General features: G+C 40.8%; 1 protein-coding gene across 11 annotated transcripts in view; it reads right to left on the bottom strand.

The window, feature by feature from the left end:
• Window positions 1-6802: 6802 nt before the first annotated feature.
• The window catches only part of pomgnt2 (protein O-linked mannose N-acetylglucosaminyltransferase 2 (beta 1,4-)), a 43437-nt gene continuing 27564 nt past the window's right edge, over window positions 6803-22675 (bottom strand). The window contains exons 2-8 of one of the 11 annotated variants that reach the window (XR_009794958.1): window positions 21756-21882; window positions 18364-18579; window positions 18176-18271; window positions 14343-14449; window positions 10967-14252; window positions 9903-10064; window positions 6809-9820 (exon numbers count right to left, since the gene is read on the bottom strand). The gene's annotated coding sequence lies outside the window, so the exon portion shown is untranslated. Of the gene's footprint in view, window positions 9821-9902; window positions 10065-10169; window positions 10793-10966; window positions 18272-18363; window positions 18584-21755; window positions 21883-22675 lie in introns of all 11 variants that reach the window. The other 10 variants (XR_009794957.1, XR_009794955.1, XR_009794952.1 and 7 more) reach the window with 10 other exon arrangements.

Below are 22675 nucleotides of genomic sequence, written 5' to 3'. Positions count from 1 at the left end.
TTCACGTTTGTAACTTTTTTACTGCCAAACCAGCGTTTCAGAGCATGATGGCACAGTTTCCTCAACTTGGCTATAAAATCAAATAGGATGCTTTTCTTGCCAATTATATGCATGTTTTCTATAGATTTCTCCACCACACAACATTACAGGCCTTTGGAACCAACGGAAAAGCTTTAGTTTTGGAAATATTCACGTTTGTAACTTTTTTACAGCCAAAAACAGCGTTTCGGAGCATGATGGCACAGTTTCCTCAACTTGGCTATAAAATCAAATAGGATGCTTTTCTTGCCAATTTTATGCATGTTTTCTATAGAACTCTCCACCACACAACTTTACAGGCCTTTGGAACCAACAGAAAAGCTTTAGTTTTGGAAATATTCACGTTTGTAACTTTTTTACAGCCAAAAGCAGCGTTTCAGAGCATGGTGGCACAGCTTCCTCAACTTGGCTATAAAATCAAATAGGATGCTTTTTTTGTCTATTTCATGCATGTTTTCTATAGAACTCTCCACCACACAACATTACAGGCCTTTGGAACCAACGGAAAAGCTTTAGTTTTGGAAATATTCACGTTTGTAACTTTTTTACTGCCAAAAACAGCGTTTCAGAGCATGATGGCACAGCTTCCTCAACTTGGCTATAAAATCAAATAGGATGCTTTTCTTGCCAATTTTATGCATGTTTTCTATAGAACTCTCCACCACACAACATTACAGGCCTTTGGAACCAACGGAAAAGCTTTAGTTTTGGAAATATTCACGTTTGTAACTTTTTTACTGCCAAAACCAGCGTTTCAGAGCATGGTGGCTCAGCTTTTCAACTTGGCTAGAAAATCAAATAGGATGCTTTTCTTGCCAATTTTATGCATGTTTTCTATAGAACTCTCCACCACACAACATTACAGGCCTTTGGAACCAACAGAAAAGCTTTAGTTTTGGAAATAATCATGTATGTACCTTTTTTTACAGCCAAAAACAGCGTTTCAGAGCATGATGGCACAGTTTCCTCAACTTGGCTATAAAATCAAATAGGATGCTTTTCTTGCCAATTTTATGCATGTTTTCTATAGAACTCTCCACCACACAACATTACAGGCCTTTGGAACCAACGGAAAAGCTTTAGTTTTGGAAATATTCACGTTTGTAACTTTTTTACTGCCAAAACCAGCGTTTCAGAGCATGATGGCACAGTTTCCTCAACTTGGCTATAAAATCAAATGGGATGCTTTTCTTGCAAGTTGTATGCATGTTTCCTATTGAACTCTCCACCACACAACATTACAGGCCTTTGGAACCAACGGAAAAGCTTTAGTTTTGGAAATATTCACGTTTGTAACTTTTTTACTGCCAAAAACAGCGTTTCAGAGCATGATGGCACAGTTTCCTCACCTTGGCTATAAAATCAAATAGGATGCCTTTCTTTCTTATTTTATGCATGTTTTCTATAGAACTCTCCACCACACAACATTTCAGGCCTTTGGAACCAACGTAAAAGCTTTAGTTTTGGAAATAATCACGTTTGTAACTTTTTTACTGCCAAAAACAGCGTTTCAAATCATGGTGGCACAGCTTTTCAACTTGGCTATAAAATCAAATAGGATGCTTTTCTTGCCAATTTTATGCATGTTTTCTATAGAACTCTCCACCACACAACATTACAGGCCTTTGGAACCAACAGAAAAGCTTTTGTTTTGGAAATATTCACGTTTTTAACTTTTTTAATGCCAAAAACAGCGTTTCAGAGCATGATGGCACAGTTTCCTCAACTTGGCTATAAAATTAAATAGGATGCCTTTCTTGCTTATTTTATGCATGTTTTCTATAGAACTCTCCACCACACAATATTACAGGCCTTTGGAACCAACGGAAAAGCTTTAGTTTTGGAAATATTCACGTTTGTAACTTTTTCACTGCCAAAAACAGCGTTTCAGAGCATGGTGGCTCAGCTTTTCAACTTGGCTATAAAATCAAATAGGATGCTTTTCTTGCTTCTTTTATGCACGTTTCCTATAGAACTCTCCACCACACAACATTACAGGCCTTTGAAACCAACAGAAAAGCTTTAGTTTTGGAAATATTCATGTTTGTAACTTTTTTATGGGCAAAAACAGCGTTTCAGAGCATGATGGCACAGTTTCCTCAACTTGGCTATAACATCAAATGGGATGCTTTTCTTGCCAATTTTATGCATGTTTCCTATAGAACTCTCCACCACACAACATTACAGGCCTTTGGAACCAACAGAAAAGCTTTAGTTTTGGAAATATTCATGTTTGTAACCTTTTTACAGCCAAAAACAGCATTTCAGAGCATGATGGCACAGTTTCCTCAACTTGGCTATAACATCAAATAGGATGCTTTTCTTGCCAATTTTATGCACGTTTCCTATAGAACTCTCCACCTGTTAGGTCCAAAGCACGGACTTCTCGCTCAATGTGGACCTAGAGGTCACGACACCGGGATAAAATGATTGAGACAGAGGCAGAGTTATTTTTTACTAAACTGCAGTTTAGGGAGAGCTTGGAGGAGCAGAACATATCCTCCACACCCGCACGTAAGACTCTCTCCGAGCCCCCCCAAAACCACACATTTTATTGAGTTTCACACATAGGGAGGGGGAGAGAGGTTTCAGAAGACAAGTAAAGTTGTTATACAGAGACAGTTAATCTTCTCAAGGCCGGGTGTCCTCTGAGTAGACACAGTTCTTCCTGTTACAAAAACCCACAAGAATGCAACTATCATAAATTTGCAGTCACCTTGAGCTCTTAAACTTCCCATAGACAAACAGCACACACACACATCCCTGCACAGCAACAGAGTAATTAAAAAGATTTATGACACATGAGGAGATACATTTCACAGGCCTCTGTGAAATGTGTAAGCTTATCTTACATTTCCCCCCTGTTGTGGATTTTTGGAAATCAATTGAACTCAGTCCTATAACAGGTTTTAGAGCACAACATCATAATAATGCAAAACATAGGTACCCAGTCAGGGTTAACACAAAAATAAAGCTTTTCTGTTGGTTCCAAAGGCCTGTTATGTTGTGTGGTGGAGAGTTCTATAGGAAACATGCATAAAATTGGCAAGAAAAGCATCCCATTTGATTTTATAGCCAAGTTGAGGAAACTGTGCCATCATGCTCTGAAATGCTGTTTTTGGCTGTAAAAAGGTTACAAACATGAATATTTCCAAAACTAAAGCTTTTCTGTTAATTCCAAAGGCCTGTAATGTTGTGTGGTGGAGAGTTCTATAGGAAACGTGCATAAAATTGGCAAGAAAAGCATCCTATTTGATCTCATAGCCAAGTTGAGGAAACTGTGCCATCATGCTCTGAAACGCTGTTTTTGGCTGTAAAAAAGTTACAAACATGACTATTTCCAAAACTAAAGCTTTTCTGTTGGTTCCAAAGGCCTGTAAAGTTGTGTGGTGGAGAGTTCTATAGGAAACATGCATAAAATTGGCAAGAAAAGCATCCTCTTTGATGTTATAGCCAAGTTGAGGAAACTGTGCCATCATGCTCTGAAACGCTGTTTTTGGCTTTAAAAAAGTTACAAACATGAATATTTCAAAAACTAAAGCTTTTCTGTTGGTTCCAAAGGCCTGTAATGTTGTGTGATGGTGAGTTCTATAGAAAACATGCACAAAATTGGCAATAAAAGCATCCTATTTGATTTTATAGCCAAGTTGAGGAACTGTGCCATCATGCTCTGAAACGCTGTTTCTGGCCATAAAAAAGTTACAAACATGACTATTTCCAAAACTAAAGCTTTTCTGTTGGTTCCAAAGGCCTGTAAAGTTGTGTGGTGGAGAGTTCTATAGGAAACATGCATAAAATTGGCAAGAAAAGCATCCTCTTTGATGTTATAGCCAAGTTGAGGAACTGTGCCATCATGCTCTGAAACGCTGTTTTTGGCTATAAAAAAGTTACAAACATGAATATTTCAAAAACTAAAGCTTTTCTGTTAATTCCAAAGGCCTGTAAAGTTGTGTGGTGGAGAGTTCTATAGGAAACGTGCATAAAATTGGCAATAAAAGCATCCTATTTGATGTTATAGCCAAGTTGAGGAAGCTGTGCCATTATGCTCTGAAATGCTGTTTTTGGCTGTAAAAAGGTTACAAACATGAATATTTCAAAAACTAAAGCTTTTCTGTTAATTCCAAAGGCCTGTAATGTTGTGTGATGGTGAGTTCTATAGAAAACATGCATAAAATTGGCAATAAAAGCATCCTATTTGATTATAATGCCAAGTTGAGGAAACTGTGCCATCATGCTCTGAAACGCTGTTTTTGGCTATAAAAAAGTTACAAACATGAATATTTCCAAAACTAAAGCTTTTCTGTTGGTTCCAAGGCCTGTAATGTTGTGTGTTGGTGTGTTCTATAGAAAACATGCATAAAATTGGCAAGAAAAGCATCCTATTTGATGTTATAGCCAAGTTGAGGAAACTGTGCCATCATGCTCTGAAACGCTGTTTTTGGCTGTAAAAAAGTTACAAACATGAATATTTCCAAAACTAAAGCTTTTCTGTTGGTTCCAAAGGCCTGTAATGTTGTGTGGTGGAGAGTTATATAGGAAACGTGCATAAAATTGGAAAGAAAAGCATCCTATTTGATGTTATAGCCAAGTTGAGGAAGCTGTGCCATCATGCTCTGAAACGCTGTTTTTGGCTGTAAAAAAGTTACAAACATGATATTTCAAAAACTAAAGCTTTTCTGTTGGTTCCAAAGGCCTGTAATGTTGTGTGGTGGAGAGTTCTATAGAAAACATGCATAAAATTGGCAAGAAAAGCATCCTATTTGATTTTATAGCCAAGTTGAGGAAACTGTGCCATCATGCTCTGAAACGCTGTTTTTGGCTATAAAAAAGTTACAAACATGAATATTTCAAAAACTAAAGCTTTTCTGTTGGTTCCAAAGGCCTGTAATGTTGTGTGATGGTGAGTTCTATAGAAAACATGCACAAAATTGGCAATAAAAGCATCCTATTTGATTTTATAGCCAAGTTGAGGAAACTGTGCCATCATGCTCTGAAACGCTGTTTCTGGCCATAAAAAAGTTACAAACATGAATATTTCCAAAACTAAAGCTTTTCTGTTGGTTTCAAAGGCCTGTCATGTTGTGTGGTGGAGAGTTCTATAGAAAACACGTATTAAATTGTCAAGAAAAGCATCCTATTTGATGTTATAGCCAAGTTGAGGAAGCTGTGCCATCATGCTCTGAAACGCTGTTTTTGGCTGTAAAAAAGTTACAAACATGAATATTTCAAAAACTAAAGCTTTTCTGTTGGTTCCAAAGGCCTGTAATGTTGTGTGATGGTGAGTTCTATAGAAAACATGCATAAAATTGGCAATAAAAGCATCCTATTTGATTATAATGCCAAGTTGAGGAAACTGTGCCATCATGCTCTGAAACGCTGTTTTTGGCTGTAAAAAAGTTACAAACATGAATATTTCCAAAACTAAAGCTTTTCTGTTGGTTCCAAAGGCCTGTAATGTTGTGTGGTGGAGAGTTATATAGGAAACGTGCATAAAATTGGAAAGAAAAGCATCCTATTTGATGTTATAGCCAAGTTGAGGAAGCTGTGCCATTATGCTCTGAAATGCTGTTTTTGGCTGTAAAAAAGTTACAAACATGAATATTTCCAAAACTAAAGCTTTTCTGTTGGTTCCAAAGGCCTGTAATGTTGTGTGGTGGAGAGTTCTATAGGAAACATGCATAAAATTGGCAAGAAAAGCATCCTATTTGATGTTATAGCCAAGTTGAGGAAACTGTGCCATCATGCTCTGAAACGCTGTTTTTGGCTATAAAAAAGTTACAAACATGAATATTTCAAAAACTAAAGCTTTTCTGTTGGTTCCAAAGGCCTGTAATGTTGTGTGTTGGTGTGTTCTATAGAAAACATGCCCCGAAGCGTCGCTTTTTCACCGCAGGCACGGGTAGAGACAAACCCCACAGTAGGTCCTAGACGGGGCAAGGAAATCACGGCATCCCGTAGGAAGCACTCCTACGATATATACAATATTTTAAACAATGTACAAATGATGTTTAAAACCCTGGCTGTCTAAATAACTCCTGGGTTGTCGTTTTGCCGCGCAAACACGGATGAGTATAAGGGGGTCCATTCGACCCCCGAAAGAAAACTTATCCAATAACTATTAGGGTCATCGCCCTCTGTGGAAAAAAAAGAAATCTTATTCACTATATTTCCTGTAACTATATACATTGATTGCAACTCGGTCCTCATTGTTTAACACATCACATGGTTCTATACATAACTATCGGGTGTCATTGTCCCTGTCAATATATCATTATGGTCCCCGGAAAAGGAAACTTATCCCCTATATATAACTCCAAATAGTGTAATACTACCCCTAATCAAGTACTTCGTTCATGTAATTCCAGTATCATTAAAACACTACACTCGTGTATCAACATACACATACATAAACTCACATGCTCCCATAAATGTAAATTCCCCTACATGCATACCCAAATATATATATATATATATATATATATATATATATCACACACATAACCAAGAACACATGCACAAATACATAGACCCTTTTATACACATATATGTAATTTAGTCTGTCTCCCAGGCCTCAAGGTCTGTGATTCACTGGCCCCCAGGAGATGTCGCCGTTCGGGCCTGTAAGACAAAGAAGACGTGAGATTTGCTTTCCCCCTCCCCCTGTGCGCGCGGAGGGGCGATTTCGGGTTAGGGCTGGAAAGGTGTGTGTTTGTGTGTGTGTGTGTGTGGGGGGGGGTCTGTTAGGGTTTAGGGTTCAGTTCCTAGTCTCCCTCCTGGGTCTGTGTTGTGGTTCGGGGAGGGTTTGGGTGAGGTTGTAGGGTTGTTTGTGTAGTTTTCCTAATGTTTAGGGTAAGAAAGGGTTTGGGGTTAGGTTACTAGAAGATGTGCGGTGGTGCGTACTAACTTGGTTCAGGTTCGTAGTAGGGCTTTGAGGGCCCCCAGTGCTTGGGGGCGTCTCCTCCTTTTCACCGACCGACTTGTGTTTAGGGCCTACGGCCCTGTCCGTCTCCCGCCCGGCTTGTCCCGGCCCCGATTAGCGGGGCGTCCGCCTGTGCGAGTTCAGACCCCACGGTTCTATCATCCCCAGTCTCTGATCCACTTTTTTTTTCTGTCCATTTTCTCCAAACGTCAGTCCACGTCATTTTCTTTTGCAGTCCCGTAAACGTCAGTAGGTCCCACCCATGTATCATGAAGTTTTAGGGTTGTGTGTGTTTAGTACCTGTACAAAGTGTTCGAATTGGTCCCGGCTCATCATCCAGAGTCCCCGAATGTCATCTCGGTACCTGAGGTAGCCCAAAGGTCTGCCGAGGCACTTGGTCAGTACAGTCTCCAATCTGTAAGGAATTGTTCGTTAAATACGACATCGTTTTGAGTCCAAATTCATCACGAGGAGTTTCAATAACTCCTCATCCGGCCTCCTCGAGTCCGGTTGCCTTCGGAAGATCCTCCTTACGCACTGGAGGCCCTCGTCGATGGGGATATCGGTGTGTAAATTGTCCACGTCCCTGCTCAAGAAGAGCACATTGTTATCAAGGTGTGTAAACTTTTTGATTTTCTCTGAAAATTGGTATGTGTCTCTGAGGTAGGAGTCGTGTTTGGTGGCGAGTGGTGAGAGGTAGAAATATTGAATGCGTGTGTGGATGAATTGCGGAAGAGCCTCGAATGGGGGCGTCCAATCCGACTTGCACTACATGGGGGGGCTCCGTCATGCCTCCCTCCTATTCTATGTTTTCGTAATGAGTGGCCAATTTCAATTTCCTGTATTAATTTTGTATGTCCAATTTGAGTAGGGATCACCGGTCTTTGACCGCGCCCAGCGCTGGGACGAAGGTGAGTCCCTTGCTGAGGACCTCCATCTGGGGCTCTGTCAGGTCGAACTTGTCAGCAAGGACCACGACCTCCTGCGCTGTCCCTGGGGGCCGCCGTTCGCGTGCTGGAGATGCGGAGTGGCACAGGCTGGTTAGGTTTTTTGAATTGAGCCCCAAGGGGGGGTCCCCAGGACATGCGCCCCAGTACCCCCGACGAGAGCATAGTGCACGGGCCTGCGGACATCGACCCCCCTGCGCCACGCCATCGCGCCCCCAGAAGCCACGTGTAGGCCTGCGGCGCCACCTGTCCCGGGCGTCCGCCCAGTCCTAGCCATCCTCCCAATACCGCTCCATCTTCCCGTTTTCCTCGTGTTCGGGAAGCGGTGGAATGTCTTTTTATGCTTTTTTTAAAGGCACCTGTTGTGCCTATTTTACAAAGTCTATTCTGTACAGTCCAGGTGTCTTAATAAAGAGTCCAAGAACGGTTCTTGTCTTCATGAACAACCATCGTTTTATATATATATACACTTGTTTCCAAAATATACAAACTTTACATCAGGTTTCTAACAGTGAAATCACTCTGTGTATGTTAGCCAACACGTTATAAGTGTGCCATACGTGGATGTTTCGGCTATATCCTTAGCCTTTATCAAGACGGAAGCATACTTCTAACTTCCTAAGCATCGATATTGCTAATCATGTTTTTAGGAATAATTGTGATCATAATTATCATACATTTGCTTCCAATAAAGAAATGCTTTGCTCTGCCCTAGATAACGTGGCAGCCCCCAAGCAGGAGATAGCAAGAACAAAAATGTCTAATCATCAGATAGAAGAGAGGTCTTCAATTTGGCTCATGAGGAGAAATGGGTTTGACTGACGAGCTGCAACTCCAAACCACATTCTGAGTCAGCCTTATCGGTGTCCCCCTTTTTATTAGTTTCTCAAAACAAAGGGTCACAAGATTACCAAAAAATGGAGGAACAGATGTCGCTGGGTCACACTTCGGGTCGCACGGTTGCTCGGAAGAATGATTCGGGCAAGGATGATATAAACAAATGCATGGTGAAATAATAAATCTACCATGTAACTTAACTTAAATATATATTGTAAAATCAATAATCTGCTCAATAACATACGCATCTTTTAATACTCAACTACTTGTACATTTATTGTTAACATTCTTCCAGCTTCCGATGTTTATTTCAACTTTGGTTTACTACAGTTGAACATGACTGAAAGATTTTGGCAGAGATTGGTCTGTATGGTGCAGATGTGTGGCCTAGTATCCCAAAAATTTTTTATTATTTCGTTTACACGTTCCACAATACGTGCCATTGCGATCTACCAACAAGCCGCTGCCTCTTGTGGTGTAATGCGCTCTTGTTGGAAAGGAAAGATGGGAGATTTAAGTGTTTACCACTTGGTAATTGGTAATGTATCGTAAAACCTTTATCACCAAGGATAAGGTCTCCAGCCTGGAATTTATTCATACGTCATACAATGGCAACCTCTGAAAAAGGAACCTGGATATAAGGAAGAGCAATAGTTTATACAGCCACTTGGAGTGACACATTTGATGGCTTTTACAGTGTGCCTTAATTTTCTGAGCTGTACACAGCAGACTGAACATGTAAGTGTTGTGGTATGGATTATGTTATTCCTACACCGTCCATGGAAGCTCTGGGAGAGGAAAACTCTTTCAAAGCTTTCGGGAGAGACCCCGTACATTTCAGCTGACTGGCAAGTCTCTGGTTAACAACTCCCTTAAACAACATTGAAAAAGTGCATGTTATGAGTATGTGTATAATGTTGGAAAGGTAGCCCTCCTGGTACAGAACCGTTGATATAGGTCAGCATCTCTCAGATTCAGCTTTAAGACCCCATCCACTGTAATAATTGAGCTCAAATCTTTGGAGGATCATTGACAAGATGTTGAAGACATCATGGGGCAGCGAAGTATACAGACACATCTGAAAGAAAAATAAATACTTTACTGCTAACAGTAGCCTGCACACACATTCAAGTGACGACTTTGTGTTTCATTATCTTTACCTTTTCTTCGCTGTCCGTTATGTCGGAAAATAAACATGGGTTTCGCGGTTTTCACATTCTAGCAAGAGGTCCTCAACATTTTTCAGATGTGGTTTTACTTCTTTTAGTTTCATCATCAGCTCCATACTTCTAGACAAGCAAGCTGTTATCTTCATGTGGATCCTGATAAAGGAAAAATTCAGACAGGAATAAAAATGTTTTATCACTTTCTATGTCTTTCTGGGCAAAGAAAAAACGTCAAGCACATGTAAATACATGCCCATTTACATCATCAGTGTCACGATGCGGGGCTCAAGGGTGGACCCAAATGCACGACTCCAGAGACAGCAGACAGTACAGAGGAAACCTTTATTCGGTCCGAGGTCTGAGATCAGGTAGACAGTCCAAACAATCCGAAGTACCAGAACAAATGGGCTTACGAGGGTGGTCAGTGGAAAGCAGGAGTGCGGGAACGAGGCATGAAGAGCAACAATCTAGCGGAGTATTTGTCGTCCCCCGGGTCCTATATGTACTGGGTCTAATCAGTGGTCATGAGGCGCAGGTGTGCACCTTCTGATTAGCTGGCCACGCCAAGCCCTGGCTGGAATCCAGGAGCATGACAATCAGCTGTTTGGACATGTTCATCTCCCAGCTGCGGACTATTCATTGCCATCTCATTGACAAATGTCTCCAATTGCTCCTCATTGCACTTCTTTCTCTTTCTGCAGAGAACTTTTATCATTTGTTCATTCGTCTTCTTCTTTGTTTTCTTTTGGCTTGTCCCATTAGGGGTCGCCACAGCGTGTCAACTTTTTCCATTTAAGCCCATCTCGTGCATCCTCCTCTCCAACACCCACTGTGCTCATGTCCTCCCTCACAACATCCATCAACATTTTCTTTGGTCTTCCTCGCTAAATAGTCACAATCACAGATAGTAAAGAAATCAATCGTAACCATTAAAATTTGTAACTCAGATCATGGAACAGCAAAGTAAAAACTGTTGAAGATAGCCAATCCAAAAAACAACACAGTTTCAATATGTTTTCACTGCACAGCTGCCATTTGTATGAATTTCTGTACAATACCTGCTCTTTTCTGGATCCGCGAAGTCCATCCATTTTCTGTGGTTGCGAGCTGGGTCATTCTCCGTCAAGCCATCTTTGAAGTGGCAACCACAAAGACGATAATTGGGCTGTCTTGGTTGTCTATCAGATCATCGATGTGAAACAAAGTTGATGGTTTGTCATCAACATTGACATCCCAATTATAACATGCAAACATCTGTTCTAACATCTTAACATGTACCAACCTGCACAGTCTTTCAGAAGAGGCAGGAACATAGGGTGACTTACAAGAGTGGAGGTAGAAGCACGCAGGTTGATTACATTTTGTGCAGACAATGTAATCTGAAGGAGGTGACTGGCTGTAAGGTAGTGGTAAGGGAGAGTTGAGCTCAATGGCATAGAATTTTGGTGTGTAGGATGACTCTGATGGTGAGTAGGAAGATTAAGAAGACAAAGGTGGCGCAGAGAACCATATGGTGGAAGCTGAGAAAGGAAGAATTTTGTGTGGCCTTTCGGAAAGAGGGGAGACAGGCTCTTGATGGACAGGAGGAGGTCCCAGAAGACTGTACTACTACAGCCAGGGTGATCAGAGGGACAGACAGAAAAGTCCTTTGGTGTGTTTTCTGGTAAGAAAGTGCAAAAGAGGACCTGGTGGTGGAACCCCAAAATACACATCAAATACAAGTCATACAAGGAAAGAAGCTAGCAAAGAAGTGGGACACTGTGAGGACTAAGGAGAGGTAAAAGGAATACATTGAGATGCGACATAGGGCAAGGATAGAGATGACTAAGGCCAAACAAGAGGCTTATGATGACATGTACACCAGGTTGGACAGGAAAAAAGGGGAAAAGGATCTCTCCAGGTTGGCCGAACAGAGGGATAGATTTGGGACGGATGTGCAAAAGGTAAGGGTGATTAAGGATAGAGATGAAAATGCGTTGACTGCTGCCAGTATTGTGCTTAAGAGATGGTAAGAATACTTTGAGAACTTGATAAAAAAAATTAAGAGCAGGAAGAGTTGCAGAGGCAAGTGTGATGTAGGCAATGATTAGTAAGGGGGAAGTTAGAAAGGCAGAAACGAAGATGAAAAATAGAAAGGCAGTTGCTCCTGATGACTTATCTGTGGAGGTATGGAAGCAAATTGGAGAGGTGGGTGTGGAGTTTTTAACCAACTGATTCAACAGAATACAAGTGGGTGAAGAGAGATCTGAAGAATGAAGGAAAAGTGGGCTAGTTTCCATTTTTAAGGGCCTTGTGAAAGTACTCGTCCCCCTTGAACTTTTCAACCTTTCACCATATTTCAGGCTTCAAACATAAAGATATAAAATAATTTTTTTTGTCATGAATCAACAGCAACTGAGACACAATCGTGATGACGAACACAATTTATTGAATATTTTATACTTTTTTAACAAATAAAAAAATGAAAAATGGGGCTTGCAATATTATTCGGCTTTTTTACTTTCAGTGTAACAAACTCGCTCCAGGAGTTTAGTGAGGATCTCTGAATGATCGAGTGCGGACTGGTGATTATGAATAGAATCCACCTGTGTGTAATCAAGTCTCTGGATAAATGCACCTGCTCTGTGATAGTCTGAGTGTTCTGTTTAAAGTGCAGCGAGCATCATGAAGACCAAAGAACACACCAGGCAGGTCCTGAGATACTGTTATGGATAGGTTTAAAGCTGGATTTGGATACAAAAAGATTTCCCACGCTTTAAACATCTCAAGGAGCACTGTGCAAGCAATGATATTGAAATACAAGTGGTATCAGACCACTATAAATCTACCAAGACCCAGCCGTCCCTCTAAACTTTCACTTCGAACAAGGAGAAGACTGATCAGAGATGCAGCCAAGAGGCCAATAATCACTCTGGCTGAACTACAGAGATCTACAGATGATGTTGGAGAGTCATACACAACAAAAACAATCAGTCATCCACTGTACAAATCTGACCATGATGGAAGAGTGGCAAGAAGAAAGCAATTTCTAAAAAAAAAAAAAAAAATCCATAAAAAGACTTGTTTAAAGTTTGCCACAAGCCACCTGGGAGACACACCAAATATGTGGAAGAAGGTGCTCTGGTCAGATGAAACCAAAATCGAACTTTTTGGCCACAATGCAAAAAGATATGTTTGGCGTAAAAGCAACAGAGCTCATCGCCATGATCAAGCCATCCACACTGTCAAACATGGTGGGGGCAGCCTCACGGTTTGGGCCTGCTTTTCTTCAGTGGGCACAGGGAAGATGGTTAAAATTGATGGGAAGATGAATGGAGTCAAATATAGGAACAATCTGGAAGAAAATCTGTTGGAGTCTGCAAAAGACCTGAGACTGGGACGGAGATTAATCTTCCAACAGGACAATGATCAAAAACATAAAGCCACATCTACAATGGAATGGTTCACAAATAAACGTATCCAGGTGTTAGAATGGCCAAGTGAAAGTCAAGAGCTGAATCCAATCGAGAATCTGTGGGCAGAGTTCTAGACTGCTGTTCACAAACACTCTTCATCCAGCTTGAGATGTTTTACAAGGAAGAATAGGGAATAATTTCAGTCTCTCGATGTGCAAAACTGATAGGAGACATACCCAAAGCAACTCACAGCTGTAATTGCAACAAAAGGTGGCGGAACAAAGTATTAATGCAAGGGGGCCGAATAATATTGCACGCTCCACTTTTCAGTTTTTTAGTTGTTAATAAAAGTTTAAAAAATGTCCAATAAATTTCATTCCACTTCGGGATCGTGTCCCACTTGTTGATTTTTGACATTTTTTAAAAAAAAATGTTATATCTTTATTTTTTCAAGGGGGCCGAATACTTTCACAAGGCACTGTATGTGCATTAATGAGAGGAGTGGCGGGGGAAGTGTGAGGCTACATACAGGGAGAGGAGATAGGGAGGGTGGAGGACTTCAAATACTTGTGGTCATGTCAGGTTCACCAATCAAGACATTCATTAAACAGGACAAAAAAGGAAGCAAAGACACCAGTTCAAGTCTCGCGAGGAGAGAGGAGAGGAACTGTCTTGTACAATTCACCACTCCGCTCTCTGATTATCCTCTCCTCAGCACCGCTATTTATTTAGTTTTAAGACGCCCCTTATTTACATGGATGTTACAAAAAGGAGTCAGCAAGAAAAACAGTTGGAAACAAGGTGTACATGTTTGTTGTGGTGTTTGTGTTGAAGATTGATGAATACATCTGTGGTCATCATTTCTTTAACAGGCAGCAGCAGTTCTAACAGTTCTGATGATTAGATGTTTTTGTTCTTGCTATCTCCTGCTAGGAGGCTGTCACGTTGTCTAGAGCAGAGCAAAGCATTTCTTTATTGAAAGCAGATGTATGATAATTCTGATCACAATTATTCCTACATTTCCCCCTTTTTATCCTACATTTGCTACCACGTTTTCTAGAGCAGAGCAAACATTCATTGCAGGCAGGAACAGCAACTGAATTGGAGCAGAGCAAAGCATTTCTTCATTGCAGGCAGGAACAGGAACTGAATTGGAGCAGAGCAAAGAATTTCTTCATTGCAGGCAGAAACAGTTAATTATATTGACAATTATTTCTACATTATCCTCCTGTTTATCCTACATGTGCTCAAATACTCACATCATCTAATAGATCATCATTTCGGTTTTATTCTACAGTCATATTTAGGAAAACAAACATAGAACTCGGAGGAAAATATAGTACTAATTAATCTTCTGGATCAGAGAACAGGTCTGGAAGAGAAGTCATAACGTCATGATCGTGGTCAACAATATCACTGTCTTTACCCCGTTGTGCCAATAGTGGATATATTTCTGCCAATTTAGAATTTGTCGGGTTATAAGTTGGTGAAGTGATGCCTTTATGCAGGGAATGAAACAACTTCCACACAATGCAAGAATAGCCACAAACAGCTATAGAAACTAGGACAGAGAACACCAAATTTTTAGATTTGCCAAACTTTTTTTTTTTCCCACCGCTCAGACCAGAATGATGTATTTACACCAGAGTGCTCCTTCATCTTGTGGTTCAGGGTGCGGAAGCCTCGAATGGCCCTTGTGAGTGACCCATCAGGTGCTGTGATATTTGGAATAAACAACACTGGTCACTGAACATTGAGCAATCGCCACCCTTCTCGGCCAGGAGCATGTCAACTGCTATGCGGTTCTGGAAAGTCATGAGTGAGGTTGCAGCTGCTTGTTCTCTTATGGCAATAAAGCCTGCTTTTGTATAATTAACTAGTTTTTGTACATTGTAATGTATGTAGTTGATTCTGTCAACGTTTTTATTCAGAGTTATCCATAACAAGATGGATTCCCATCCTGAAGCAATCTCGTTAACCAACTTATACTCAACTAGTACGCAGTTGGTATGCCATTTGCATCAATGTATGTCGGATCTCCATCTTTCCAAGAGGACCTTCGCCTTCGGGAGAACCCAAGGGGAAGTCCAATGATGGATGCGGCCAATTGTATATCCTCTGCTTTGGATGGAAACACAGTCACAGATAAGAACAGTGATACCAGTGCACACACATTCCTGCTGCATTTATCAGTGTGTCATACAACTTTTGACCAACACACCACCACCACACATCGCTGCATGGGAGCAGTGGGGCACTTTGCAGATGGATATCATGACAGCATGTTTTGTTCAGAATTCCCACCTTAACACCTGTCCCTGTAAAGCTAACACAGGAGAAATTAGCCAATGCAATATTAGTAAAAAATATAAATTTATCATTTACTGCCTTAGTTGTTGGATGAACACTATTCCATTTTTGACAAGTGGTGTTAGGAGTTGTTTTCGTCATTACCTCCAGGGTACATTGTGTTGGGATTTCTGTTGGAATGACACATATTAGTGACCTAGGGCCCATGCACGTGATGCAACTATAGTTTACCCTGTTAGCTGCAATCTCCATTAATAACAACCAGTTGTTTCCCTTATGTAAAAAAAAATAATGAAATGTTCCTCACGCTTTTTCAGTTAAAATACTTCAACTACCTCCATAGTATACGGACTCTTTTGTATGGCTTTCGGGTTTAAGTTAGCATTAAATTGGCAAAAGGTGAGAAGAAAATGGGTGTTTCCTTTAGCATAAGCCCATAGATGGAATCCCCAGCAATTAGACTGCCAAGGAATTGACGTCGCTGACCAATCAGAGGCCAGAGATCTGCATAAACCACGCCCCTTTTTGCACCCGCCATTCCCTCAGACAACGTTGCGTGGTCCAGTATAGCTTTTGTTAGCGTTTTATCGCGTATTTGGGTTCTTTAACAATAGATATGGTTAAGAGGTGTTGTCATGGACTTTGTAATAGTGACGACAGGTATCCTGAAAGGCTAGTTGGTGGAGTTCAATTCGTACCCTTTCCAAAACCGAAGACCGAGTACAAAAAATGTCTTCGATGGATCAAACTTTGTGGAAGACTGCATCATCAACTGAATCCATCTAATATCAACCGGAACAGAAGACCGAGTACGAAAAATGTCTTCGATGGATCAAACTTTATGGAAGATCGTATGATCAACTGAATCCATCTAAAATCAACCGGAACAGATATGTTTGCACAAAGGTAAGCCCTATTTTTGATTTTCAATACATGTCTCATATAAATGAATTAGCAGTTCTTCGCTTGCATAACATAGCTAACTGTGAATGATTGACACACTTGATCTGTGTTGACCGATATTTTGCGATGATCTGACTGCACAAACGTGTCTCTTTGTTGCCGGCTACCGAGCTATGGTAAACCGGACTATGTTTGCGCGAAGGTATGCCCTATATTTGATTTTCAATACATGTCTCATATAAATGAATTAGCAGCTCTTTGCTTGCATAATATAGCTACATGTGAATGATTGACACACTTGATCTGTGTTGAGCAATATTTTGCGATGATCTGACTGCACAAACGTGTCCATTTGTTCGCGCCTACGCGGCTACTGTAAACCGGACTGTGTTTGCACGAAGGTATGCCGTATATTTGATTTCCAATACATGTCTTATATAAATGAATTAGCAGTTCTTTGCTTGCATAACATAGCTAACTGTGAATGATTGACACACTTGATCTGTGTTGAGCGATATTTTGCGATGATCTGACTGCACAAACGTGTCTCTGTTCGGCGGCTCCCGAGCTAAGCGAAACCGGACTAGCGAGTCCTAAAAGCCTTCGACGTGCACCGAGACACAAAGACTGAAGGAAGGATGTTTGAGGATACTATAAAGTAGTGATTGTCGTACTTGGTCGGGACTTACGTAGGTTCGGCACTAATTCAAGAATAATTATTGAGGGGAGCGCGTGACGTTACACAAAGAAAACGAGAGAAATAACTCGTAAATCAAGCCTCGCCTTCTTTTCCTTCATACGGCGGTTCACAAACGGCTATACAGATACACATACAGATTCTGCACCCAAGTGTGATATGTAACACGAAAATAGGAAACTGTCAATGACGAATTTGTCTTTGGGTCATAATATATTATATTACGTGGCTTCTCGGTCTTCCTCTGACTCCGGAAAGATCTCGCGCTAATATCAATGGTTTCTCCGTCGATATGCATGTAAATACCATTGAAATACCCCTCGCTGAAATATTTGAAGCCCTGCTTTCTGCTTTTCAATGATATTTCACTATTCGCTAAGAATGTGAGTGAGAAATCAGCTGGTAAATCGGACAATTTCGCTCTAGTCTTTTCTTCCTGCGCCGCCATTTTTGCTAATTGTTTGTCTGAGGTTAGCACACGTGGGGTGACGTAACTTCAGGAGGCGTGGTTAAGTGCCCTGTACGGAGGGGTCAATTGAAAAAGTGCTTAACTGATTCATTGGGAGGCACACACAGAGTCCTCCCTTCATGCCTTGGTGACTCCTGCATAGTTGTTTACCAATATTATTTGAAATGAGGTTTCACCTCTTTATCTTATGTGTGGTAGACATAGTTGACTGAGTACAATTATAGATTCTGTTGTTATGTATTTTTGTCAGCTTTACAGGTGTCCAAAAGAAGCATATGAACAAAAATATCATTACGGCTGTCAATGTTGCAGCCCAACATGCTGTCATATTATTTAGTCATTTTGAAGTCATGTCGATCAAGTCACCCCTAAATGAGTCAAGTGTCTTTTAAATCTTCACCAGCCTTCAGGTATTTTCAGATACTATAAATCCGCAACCACCGTACACTGGACTTTGCTCACCTTTCCCTTTGGTTGACTCAGCTGAGATTACCTTTTACAGTGTGTAAGGTGTATCCACGTGTTTCTTTCTGCTATTTTGCCCATGTCATTCAGCTCTTGCTCACTCTATGCCAGTGTTCGGGTAAAACTGCATGTACAGTAGATGTTAATTCATAAACAGACATAGGATGAATAGGCAAATGGCAGTAATAAAGTTATTAAAGCACAGTAACTTGTTACATTTTTTTCTGATGGTGTAGTGCGGGGGGTCAAACTCATTTGTCTTGGGGGCCACATTGTAGTTTGGGTTTCCCTCCGAGGGACATTCTGAGTGAAGGCAGCGTGGGATCAATTCCCTATCAGTGATGGTGTCGATATCTGCACTGCGACTGGCTGGCTAACCAGTTTGGGCTGTAGTCTGCTGCTGCCCGAAGTTAGCTGGGATTGGCTCCAGCTCTCTCTCCGAATAAATGCAGAAAGGTTGATCAGGAAAGGCATCCGGCGTAAAAAAATAAATCAAAAAAAAAATCAAAAAGACAGTTACTGTCGCACCACCATGACAATGGCACAAAAATGGTTTTACACATCAATGCTGATAAATTTCCCAATTTGTTTCCAATCCTATCAAATTGATGCATGTGAAATTTCCTCGTGACAAGCCATTAGTAAACAATGTTTTTTGTTTTTCAAAATAAGTTAATGGATACACAGAATACCTCAAGTTTTTTTTTTTTTTTTTTGCATTTGTTACAAATTAATAGCATTGGTATTATCTCTGGATCCGTGCAAAGAACACAATCTTTTGGACATGTTTTTTGTGTGTAGTTATCCAATTTGTTTTGTTTCATTTCATTTTATTTATTTATTTTTGGGGTGGGACCTTGAGTGGTTCCCACAGGTACCACTCGAGCAGAAATATGAAAATAATGGGTAGCGTTTTGATCCAACACCCAACAGCAAAATTTAACTGTTTAGTCACCATTATGACAGGAGTCTCACTCCCATGTGTAACCGGACTACAGCGACCTTGGCAGTGGGAATGAGAACAGCTATCTTACAAGTGGCCAATAAAATTTGTTTTTTTGGTGTTAACAATGGTTTCAAAAGCAATAACTTTCTCACAATCAACACATGAACTCAAGTACCCCTTCTGCAATTTTTTAAGCTGTTTGGGGTTGTTATTAACTCCTGAAAGGGACCCACTTGTGTGAGGTTTTATTTTTTTTCCTTCATCATTCGTCTATCTCTCATTGTGTGGAAAATATTGTTAATTTGTATGGTCTCCCACACAATGTTTTGAATGGAATGAGACCCTTACGTGCTTGTAATGTATGTATAGTTAGACTAAATCTATCATTGTGTCCAAATTGCCCCTACGTGTGACTGTGAGTGTGGCTGCTTGTCTCCATGTGCCCTGCGAATGGCTGGCAACCAGGTCAGGGTGTACCTTGCCTCCTGCCCATTGACAGCTGGGATAGGCTCCAGCCCTCCCCGTGACTCTTGTGAGGATAAGTGGCTAAGAAAATGGATGGAGGGAAGGATGGATGTGTAGTTTGAGGAAACTGACCACGTTTCGGATGCACATTCCCTAGTGGATTATACAGATCAAACAAGACCGACAAAAATATTTTTGCATACAAGTTAAATCCATGGATCATGTAATCCCTTTGTACCAGGGCTAGCATTCCCCCTGTTGAGACCTGAGACTTCCCATGGCTTAAGATTGCCGCCCACTTAAAAGTGTTTTTGGTAGAATTTTGTTTTGTATCTGTGCTGATATAATTCACATTTTGTAATGTAGCGCCTTATTTTTTCCACATTTTTAGTTTTGGTAGAATTTTGTTTTGTATCTGTGCTGATATAATTCCCATTTTGTAATGTAGCACCTTATTTTTTTCCACATTTTTAGTTCTGCTGGTAAGCTTTGTTGTTGCATTTTGTTTAACACATCATCTGAAAGTATGCCTTCATTTGTTGCATGGTCAGCTAATCCCATAAAGGTTTTGGCTTTTGCTGTTTTATCTGTATATCCATTTCGTCATGACATTTTGTCTGTATTTGATGTGTGTACTGCACATTTACATATGGCTATTTCTTTTGGTAATTGAACTGCTCTGAGCAAATTTTGTAGTAGCTCTGCATATGTCACTTTGTTCCCTGTAGTTGTCACTATTCCTCTATTTTTCCAGTATTGTCTGTGTAGATTGTGATACCACCGTAAATACAGCAGTATCTGGTCTCAGACGGTTTAAGACTGTCCAATAAGATATTCTCTGTACAGTTCAGTCGTCCCAATCCAAATCTGGTTCTTTTTCTGTCCAATCAGGAACATTTCATACTACCAATACAAATTGTCCCAAACTCTTCCACTCCTGTTAAGTTTGTGACGTGTGTGGTGGTGTCCAGTCCTTGTGTAATGCATTTAGTTTGTGAGTCAGTCTTGTTCATGCCACCACGACTGATGTACCATCTTAGTACAGATTATCAATCATGATTTTGTCTGGTGTGGGCTGTGATACGTTTACAGTATTTTATCCTACACAGTCACATGCAATGAGTCACTTCCTACGTCATTTTGTGGTTGTTCAATCATGTCTCGAGCTCTTTGCAGCAAGAAATCTGTTCTTGTGGGAGGTTTGTTTGGAATATCAAAGGTGTAATAATAGAGTGCTGAATTCCCATTTCGTAAGATATTTAACTGTCCTCCCACTAATTCCTTTTTTTCCTTTTTACTTCTATATTTCCTGTCAGAGAGGGAATTAAGCCCAGTCCTAGTTTCAGCAAGCCATCTCTTCCCAACAAATGTATGGGGCAAATTAAAAAGTTGCATTTTGGGAGCATTAGTTGTGACATTTTTGATGGGGAGATGGCTCGTCTCTTCCTCATCTGCGTTCATTATTAAATATTTGCATAAAGCTCCATAAATTTCTCCTTCCTCTGTCAGAAAGGTGTCAACTTTCTTTTTCTTATTTTGTAGCACTCTTTCTGTTGTCGTTCTTGGTTAACGTTTTGTTACAGGCTGCCAGTCGGTTTGTGTACCCAAATGTTTTTCAATCCATTGCTTTATAGGATTATTTGAATTCGCACAAAGAGCTTTTTTAATTGCCGTTGATGCACACTCCCTCGAGTGTGATCTTCATAAATGCCACTGTTTGCTTTAACACATGCAGTCATTCCAATTGTATATTCTTCAAATGGTTCATTGTTGTTTTATTTTGCTCTTCCAATGGCAGAAAAATTAACTTTTTGTCTAAATCAAGCAGAAGTTCACAATATTGACCCTTGAACTCCCTGCTGGTGTGAGAAAGTACTTTGCTGTCATCCAAATTTGTTGTACTTCCACACCATTTAAGTGGTAAGATTTTCTCAAGTCTTCCGTTCCCTGGACGAATTATGTTACATCAACTTTATGAGATGTGATACCTTTTATGCCCGTTTTCACATCATCTTGATACACTTTTACACATGCACACGTTTCACGGAGCTCACGTTCAGGACACAACTTGCCTTTTTCTCAGTTTGATAGACTAATTAGTCTACTCAATAGGGACTAGTATTCTCAAGGTTTGGTTTGGCAGTCACCCAGACGTGTATTCACTCATTCCTCATGAGTATGGGAGTTTCCTACTCACCAGAGATGCCTTTACTTCCTTCAGCTTCTCGTCAACCCTCATCCTCCAGACGCAAAGCCGAGGCCCAGTCCCGGAAAGGGTCTCAAGTGCCGTGGCCACGGTCTTTGCCTGGACGTCGACTCAGCCCCTGGAAACCTCAGGTATTTTTAGATCCGGCTCGAAGGACCAAATAAATGTCACGTTCACCAATCAGACATTCATTAAACAGTACGAAAAAGGAAGCAAAGACACCAGTTCAAGTCTCGCGAGGAGAGAGGAGAGGAACTGTCTTGTACAATTCACCACTGCACTCTCTGATTATCCTCTCCTCAGCACCTCTATTTATTTAGTTTTAAGACGCGCCTTATTTACATGGATGTCACAAAAAGGAGACGGCAAGCAAAACAGTTGGAAACAAGGTGTACATGTTTGTTCATGTGCGTGTACATGTGTTGAAGATTGCTGAATACATGTGTGGTCATTATTTCTTTAACAGGCAGCAGTTCTAATAGTTCTGATGATTAGATGTTTTTGTTCTTGCTATCTCCAGCTAGGAGGCTGCCACGTTATCTAGAGCAGAGCAAAGCATTTCTTTATTGAAAGCAGATGTATGATAATTCTGAACACAATTATTCCTACAGGTCAACAATCCAGCGCAATGGTGAGTGTGGGAAGGAAGTGAAGAAATGGGTCCAAGCCGGTTGGAACACCTGGCGGAACGTGTCTGGTGTATTATGTGACATGAGTGACGCTGATGTGACATGAGTGATCGCTTGGATGAAGGGCGAAGTATGTAAAACAGTGGTGAGGCCAGCCATGATGTATGCATTAGAGACGGTCGCACTGAAGAGACAACAAAAAGCAGAGCTGGAGGTGGCAGCAATGAAGATGTTAAGGTTTTCTCTAGGAGTAAGCAGGTTAGTTAGGATTAGAAATGAGTT

This window comes from Syngnathoides biaculeatus, chromosome 5, assembly GCF_019802595.1.
Source record: "Syngnathoides biaculeatus isolate LvHL_M chromosome 5, ASM1980259v1, whole genome shotgun sequence".
Classification (NCBI taxonomy): domain Eukaryota; kingdom Metazoa; phylum Chordata; class Actinopteri; order Syngnathiformes; family Syngnathidae; genus Syngnathoides; species Syngnathoides biaculeatus.
This window is presented reverse-complemented; position numbering and strand designations above follow the sequence as displayed.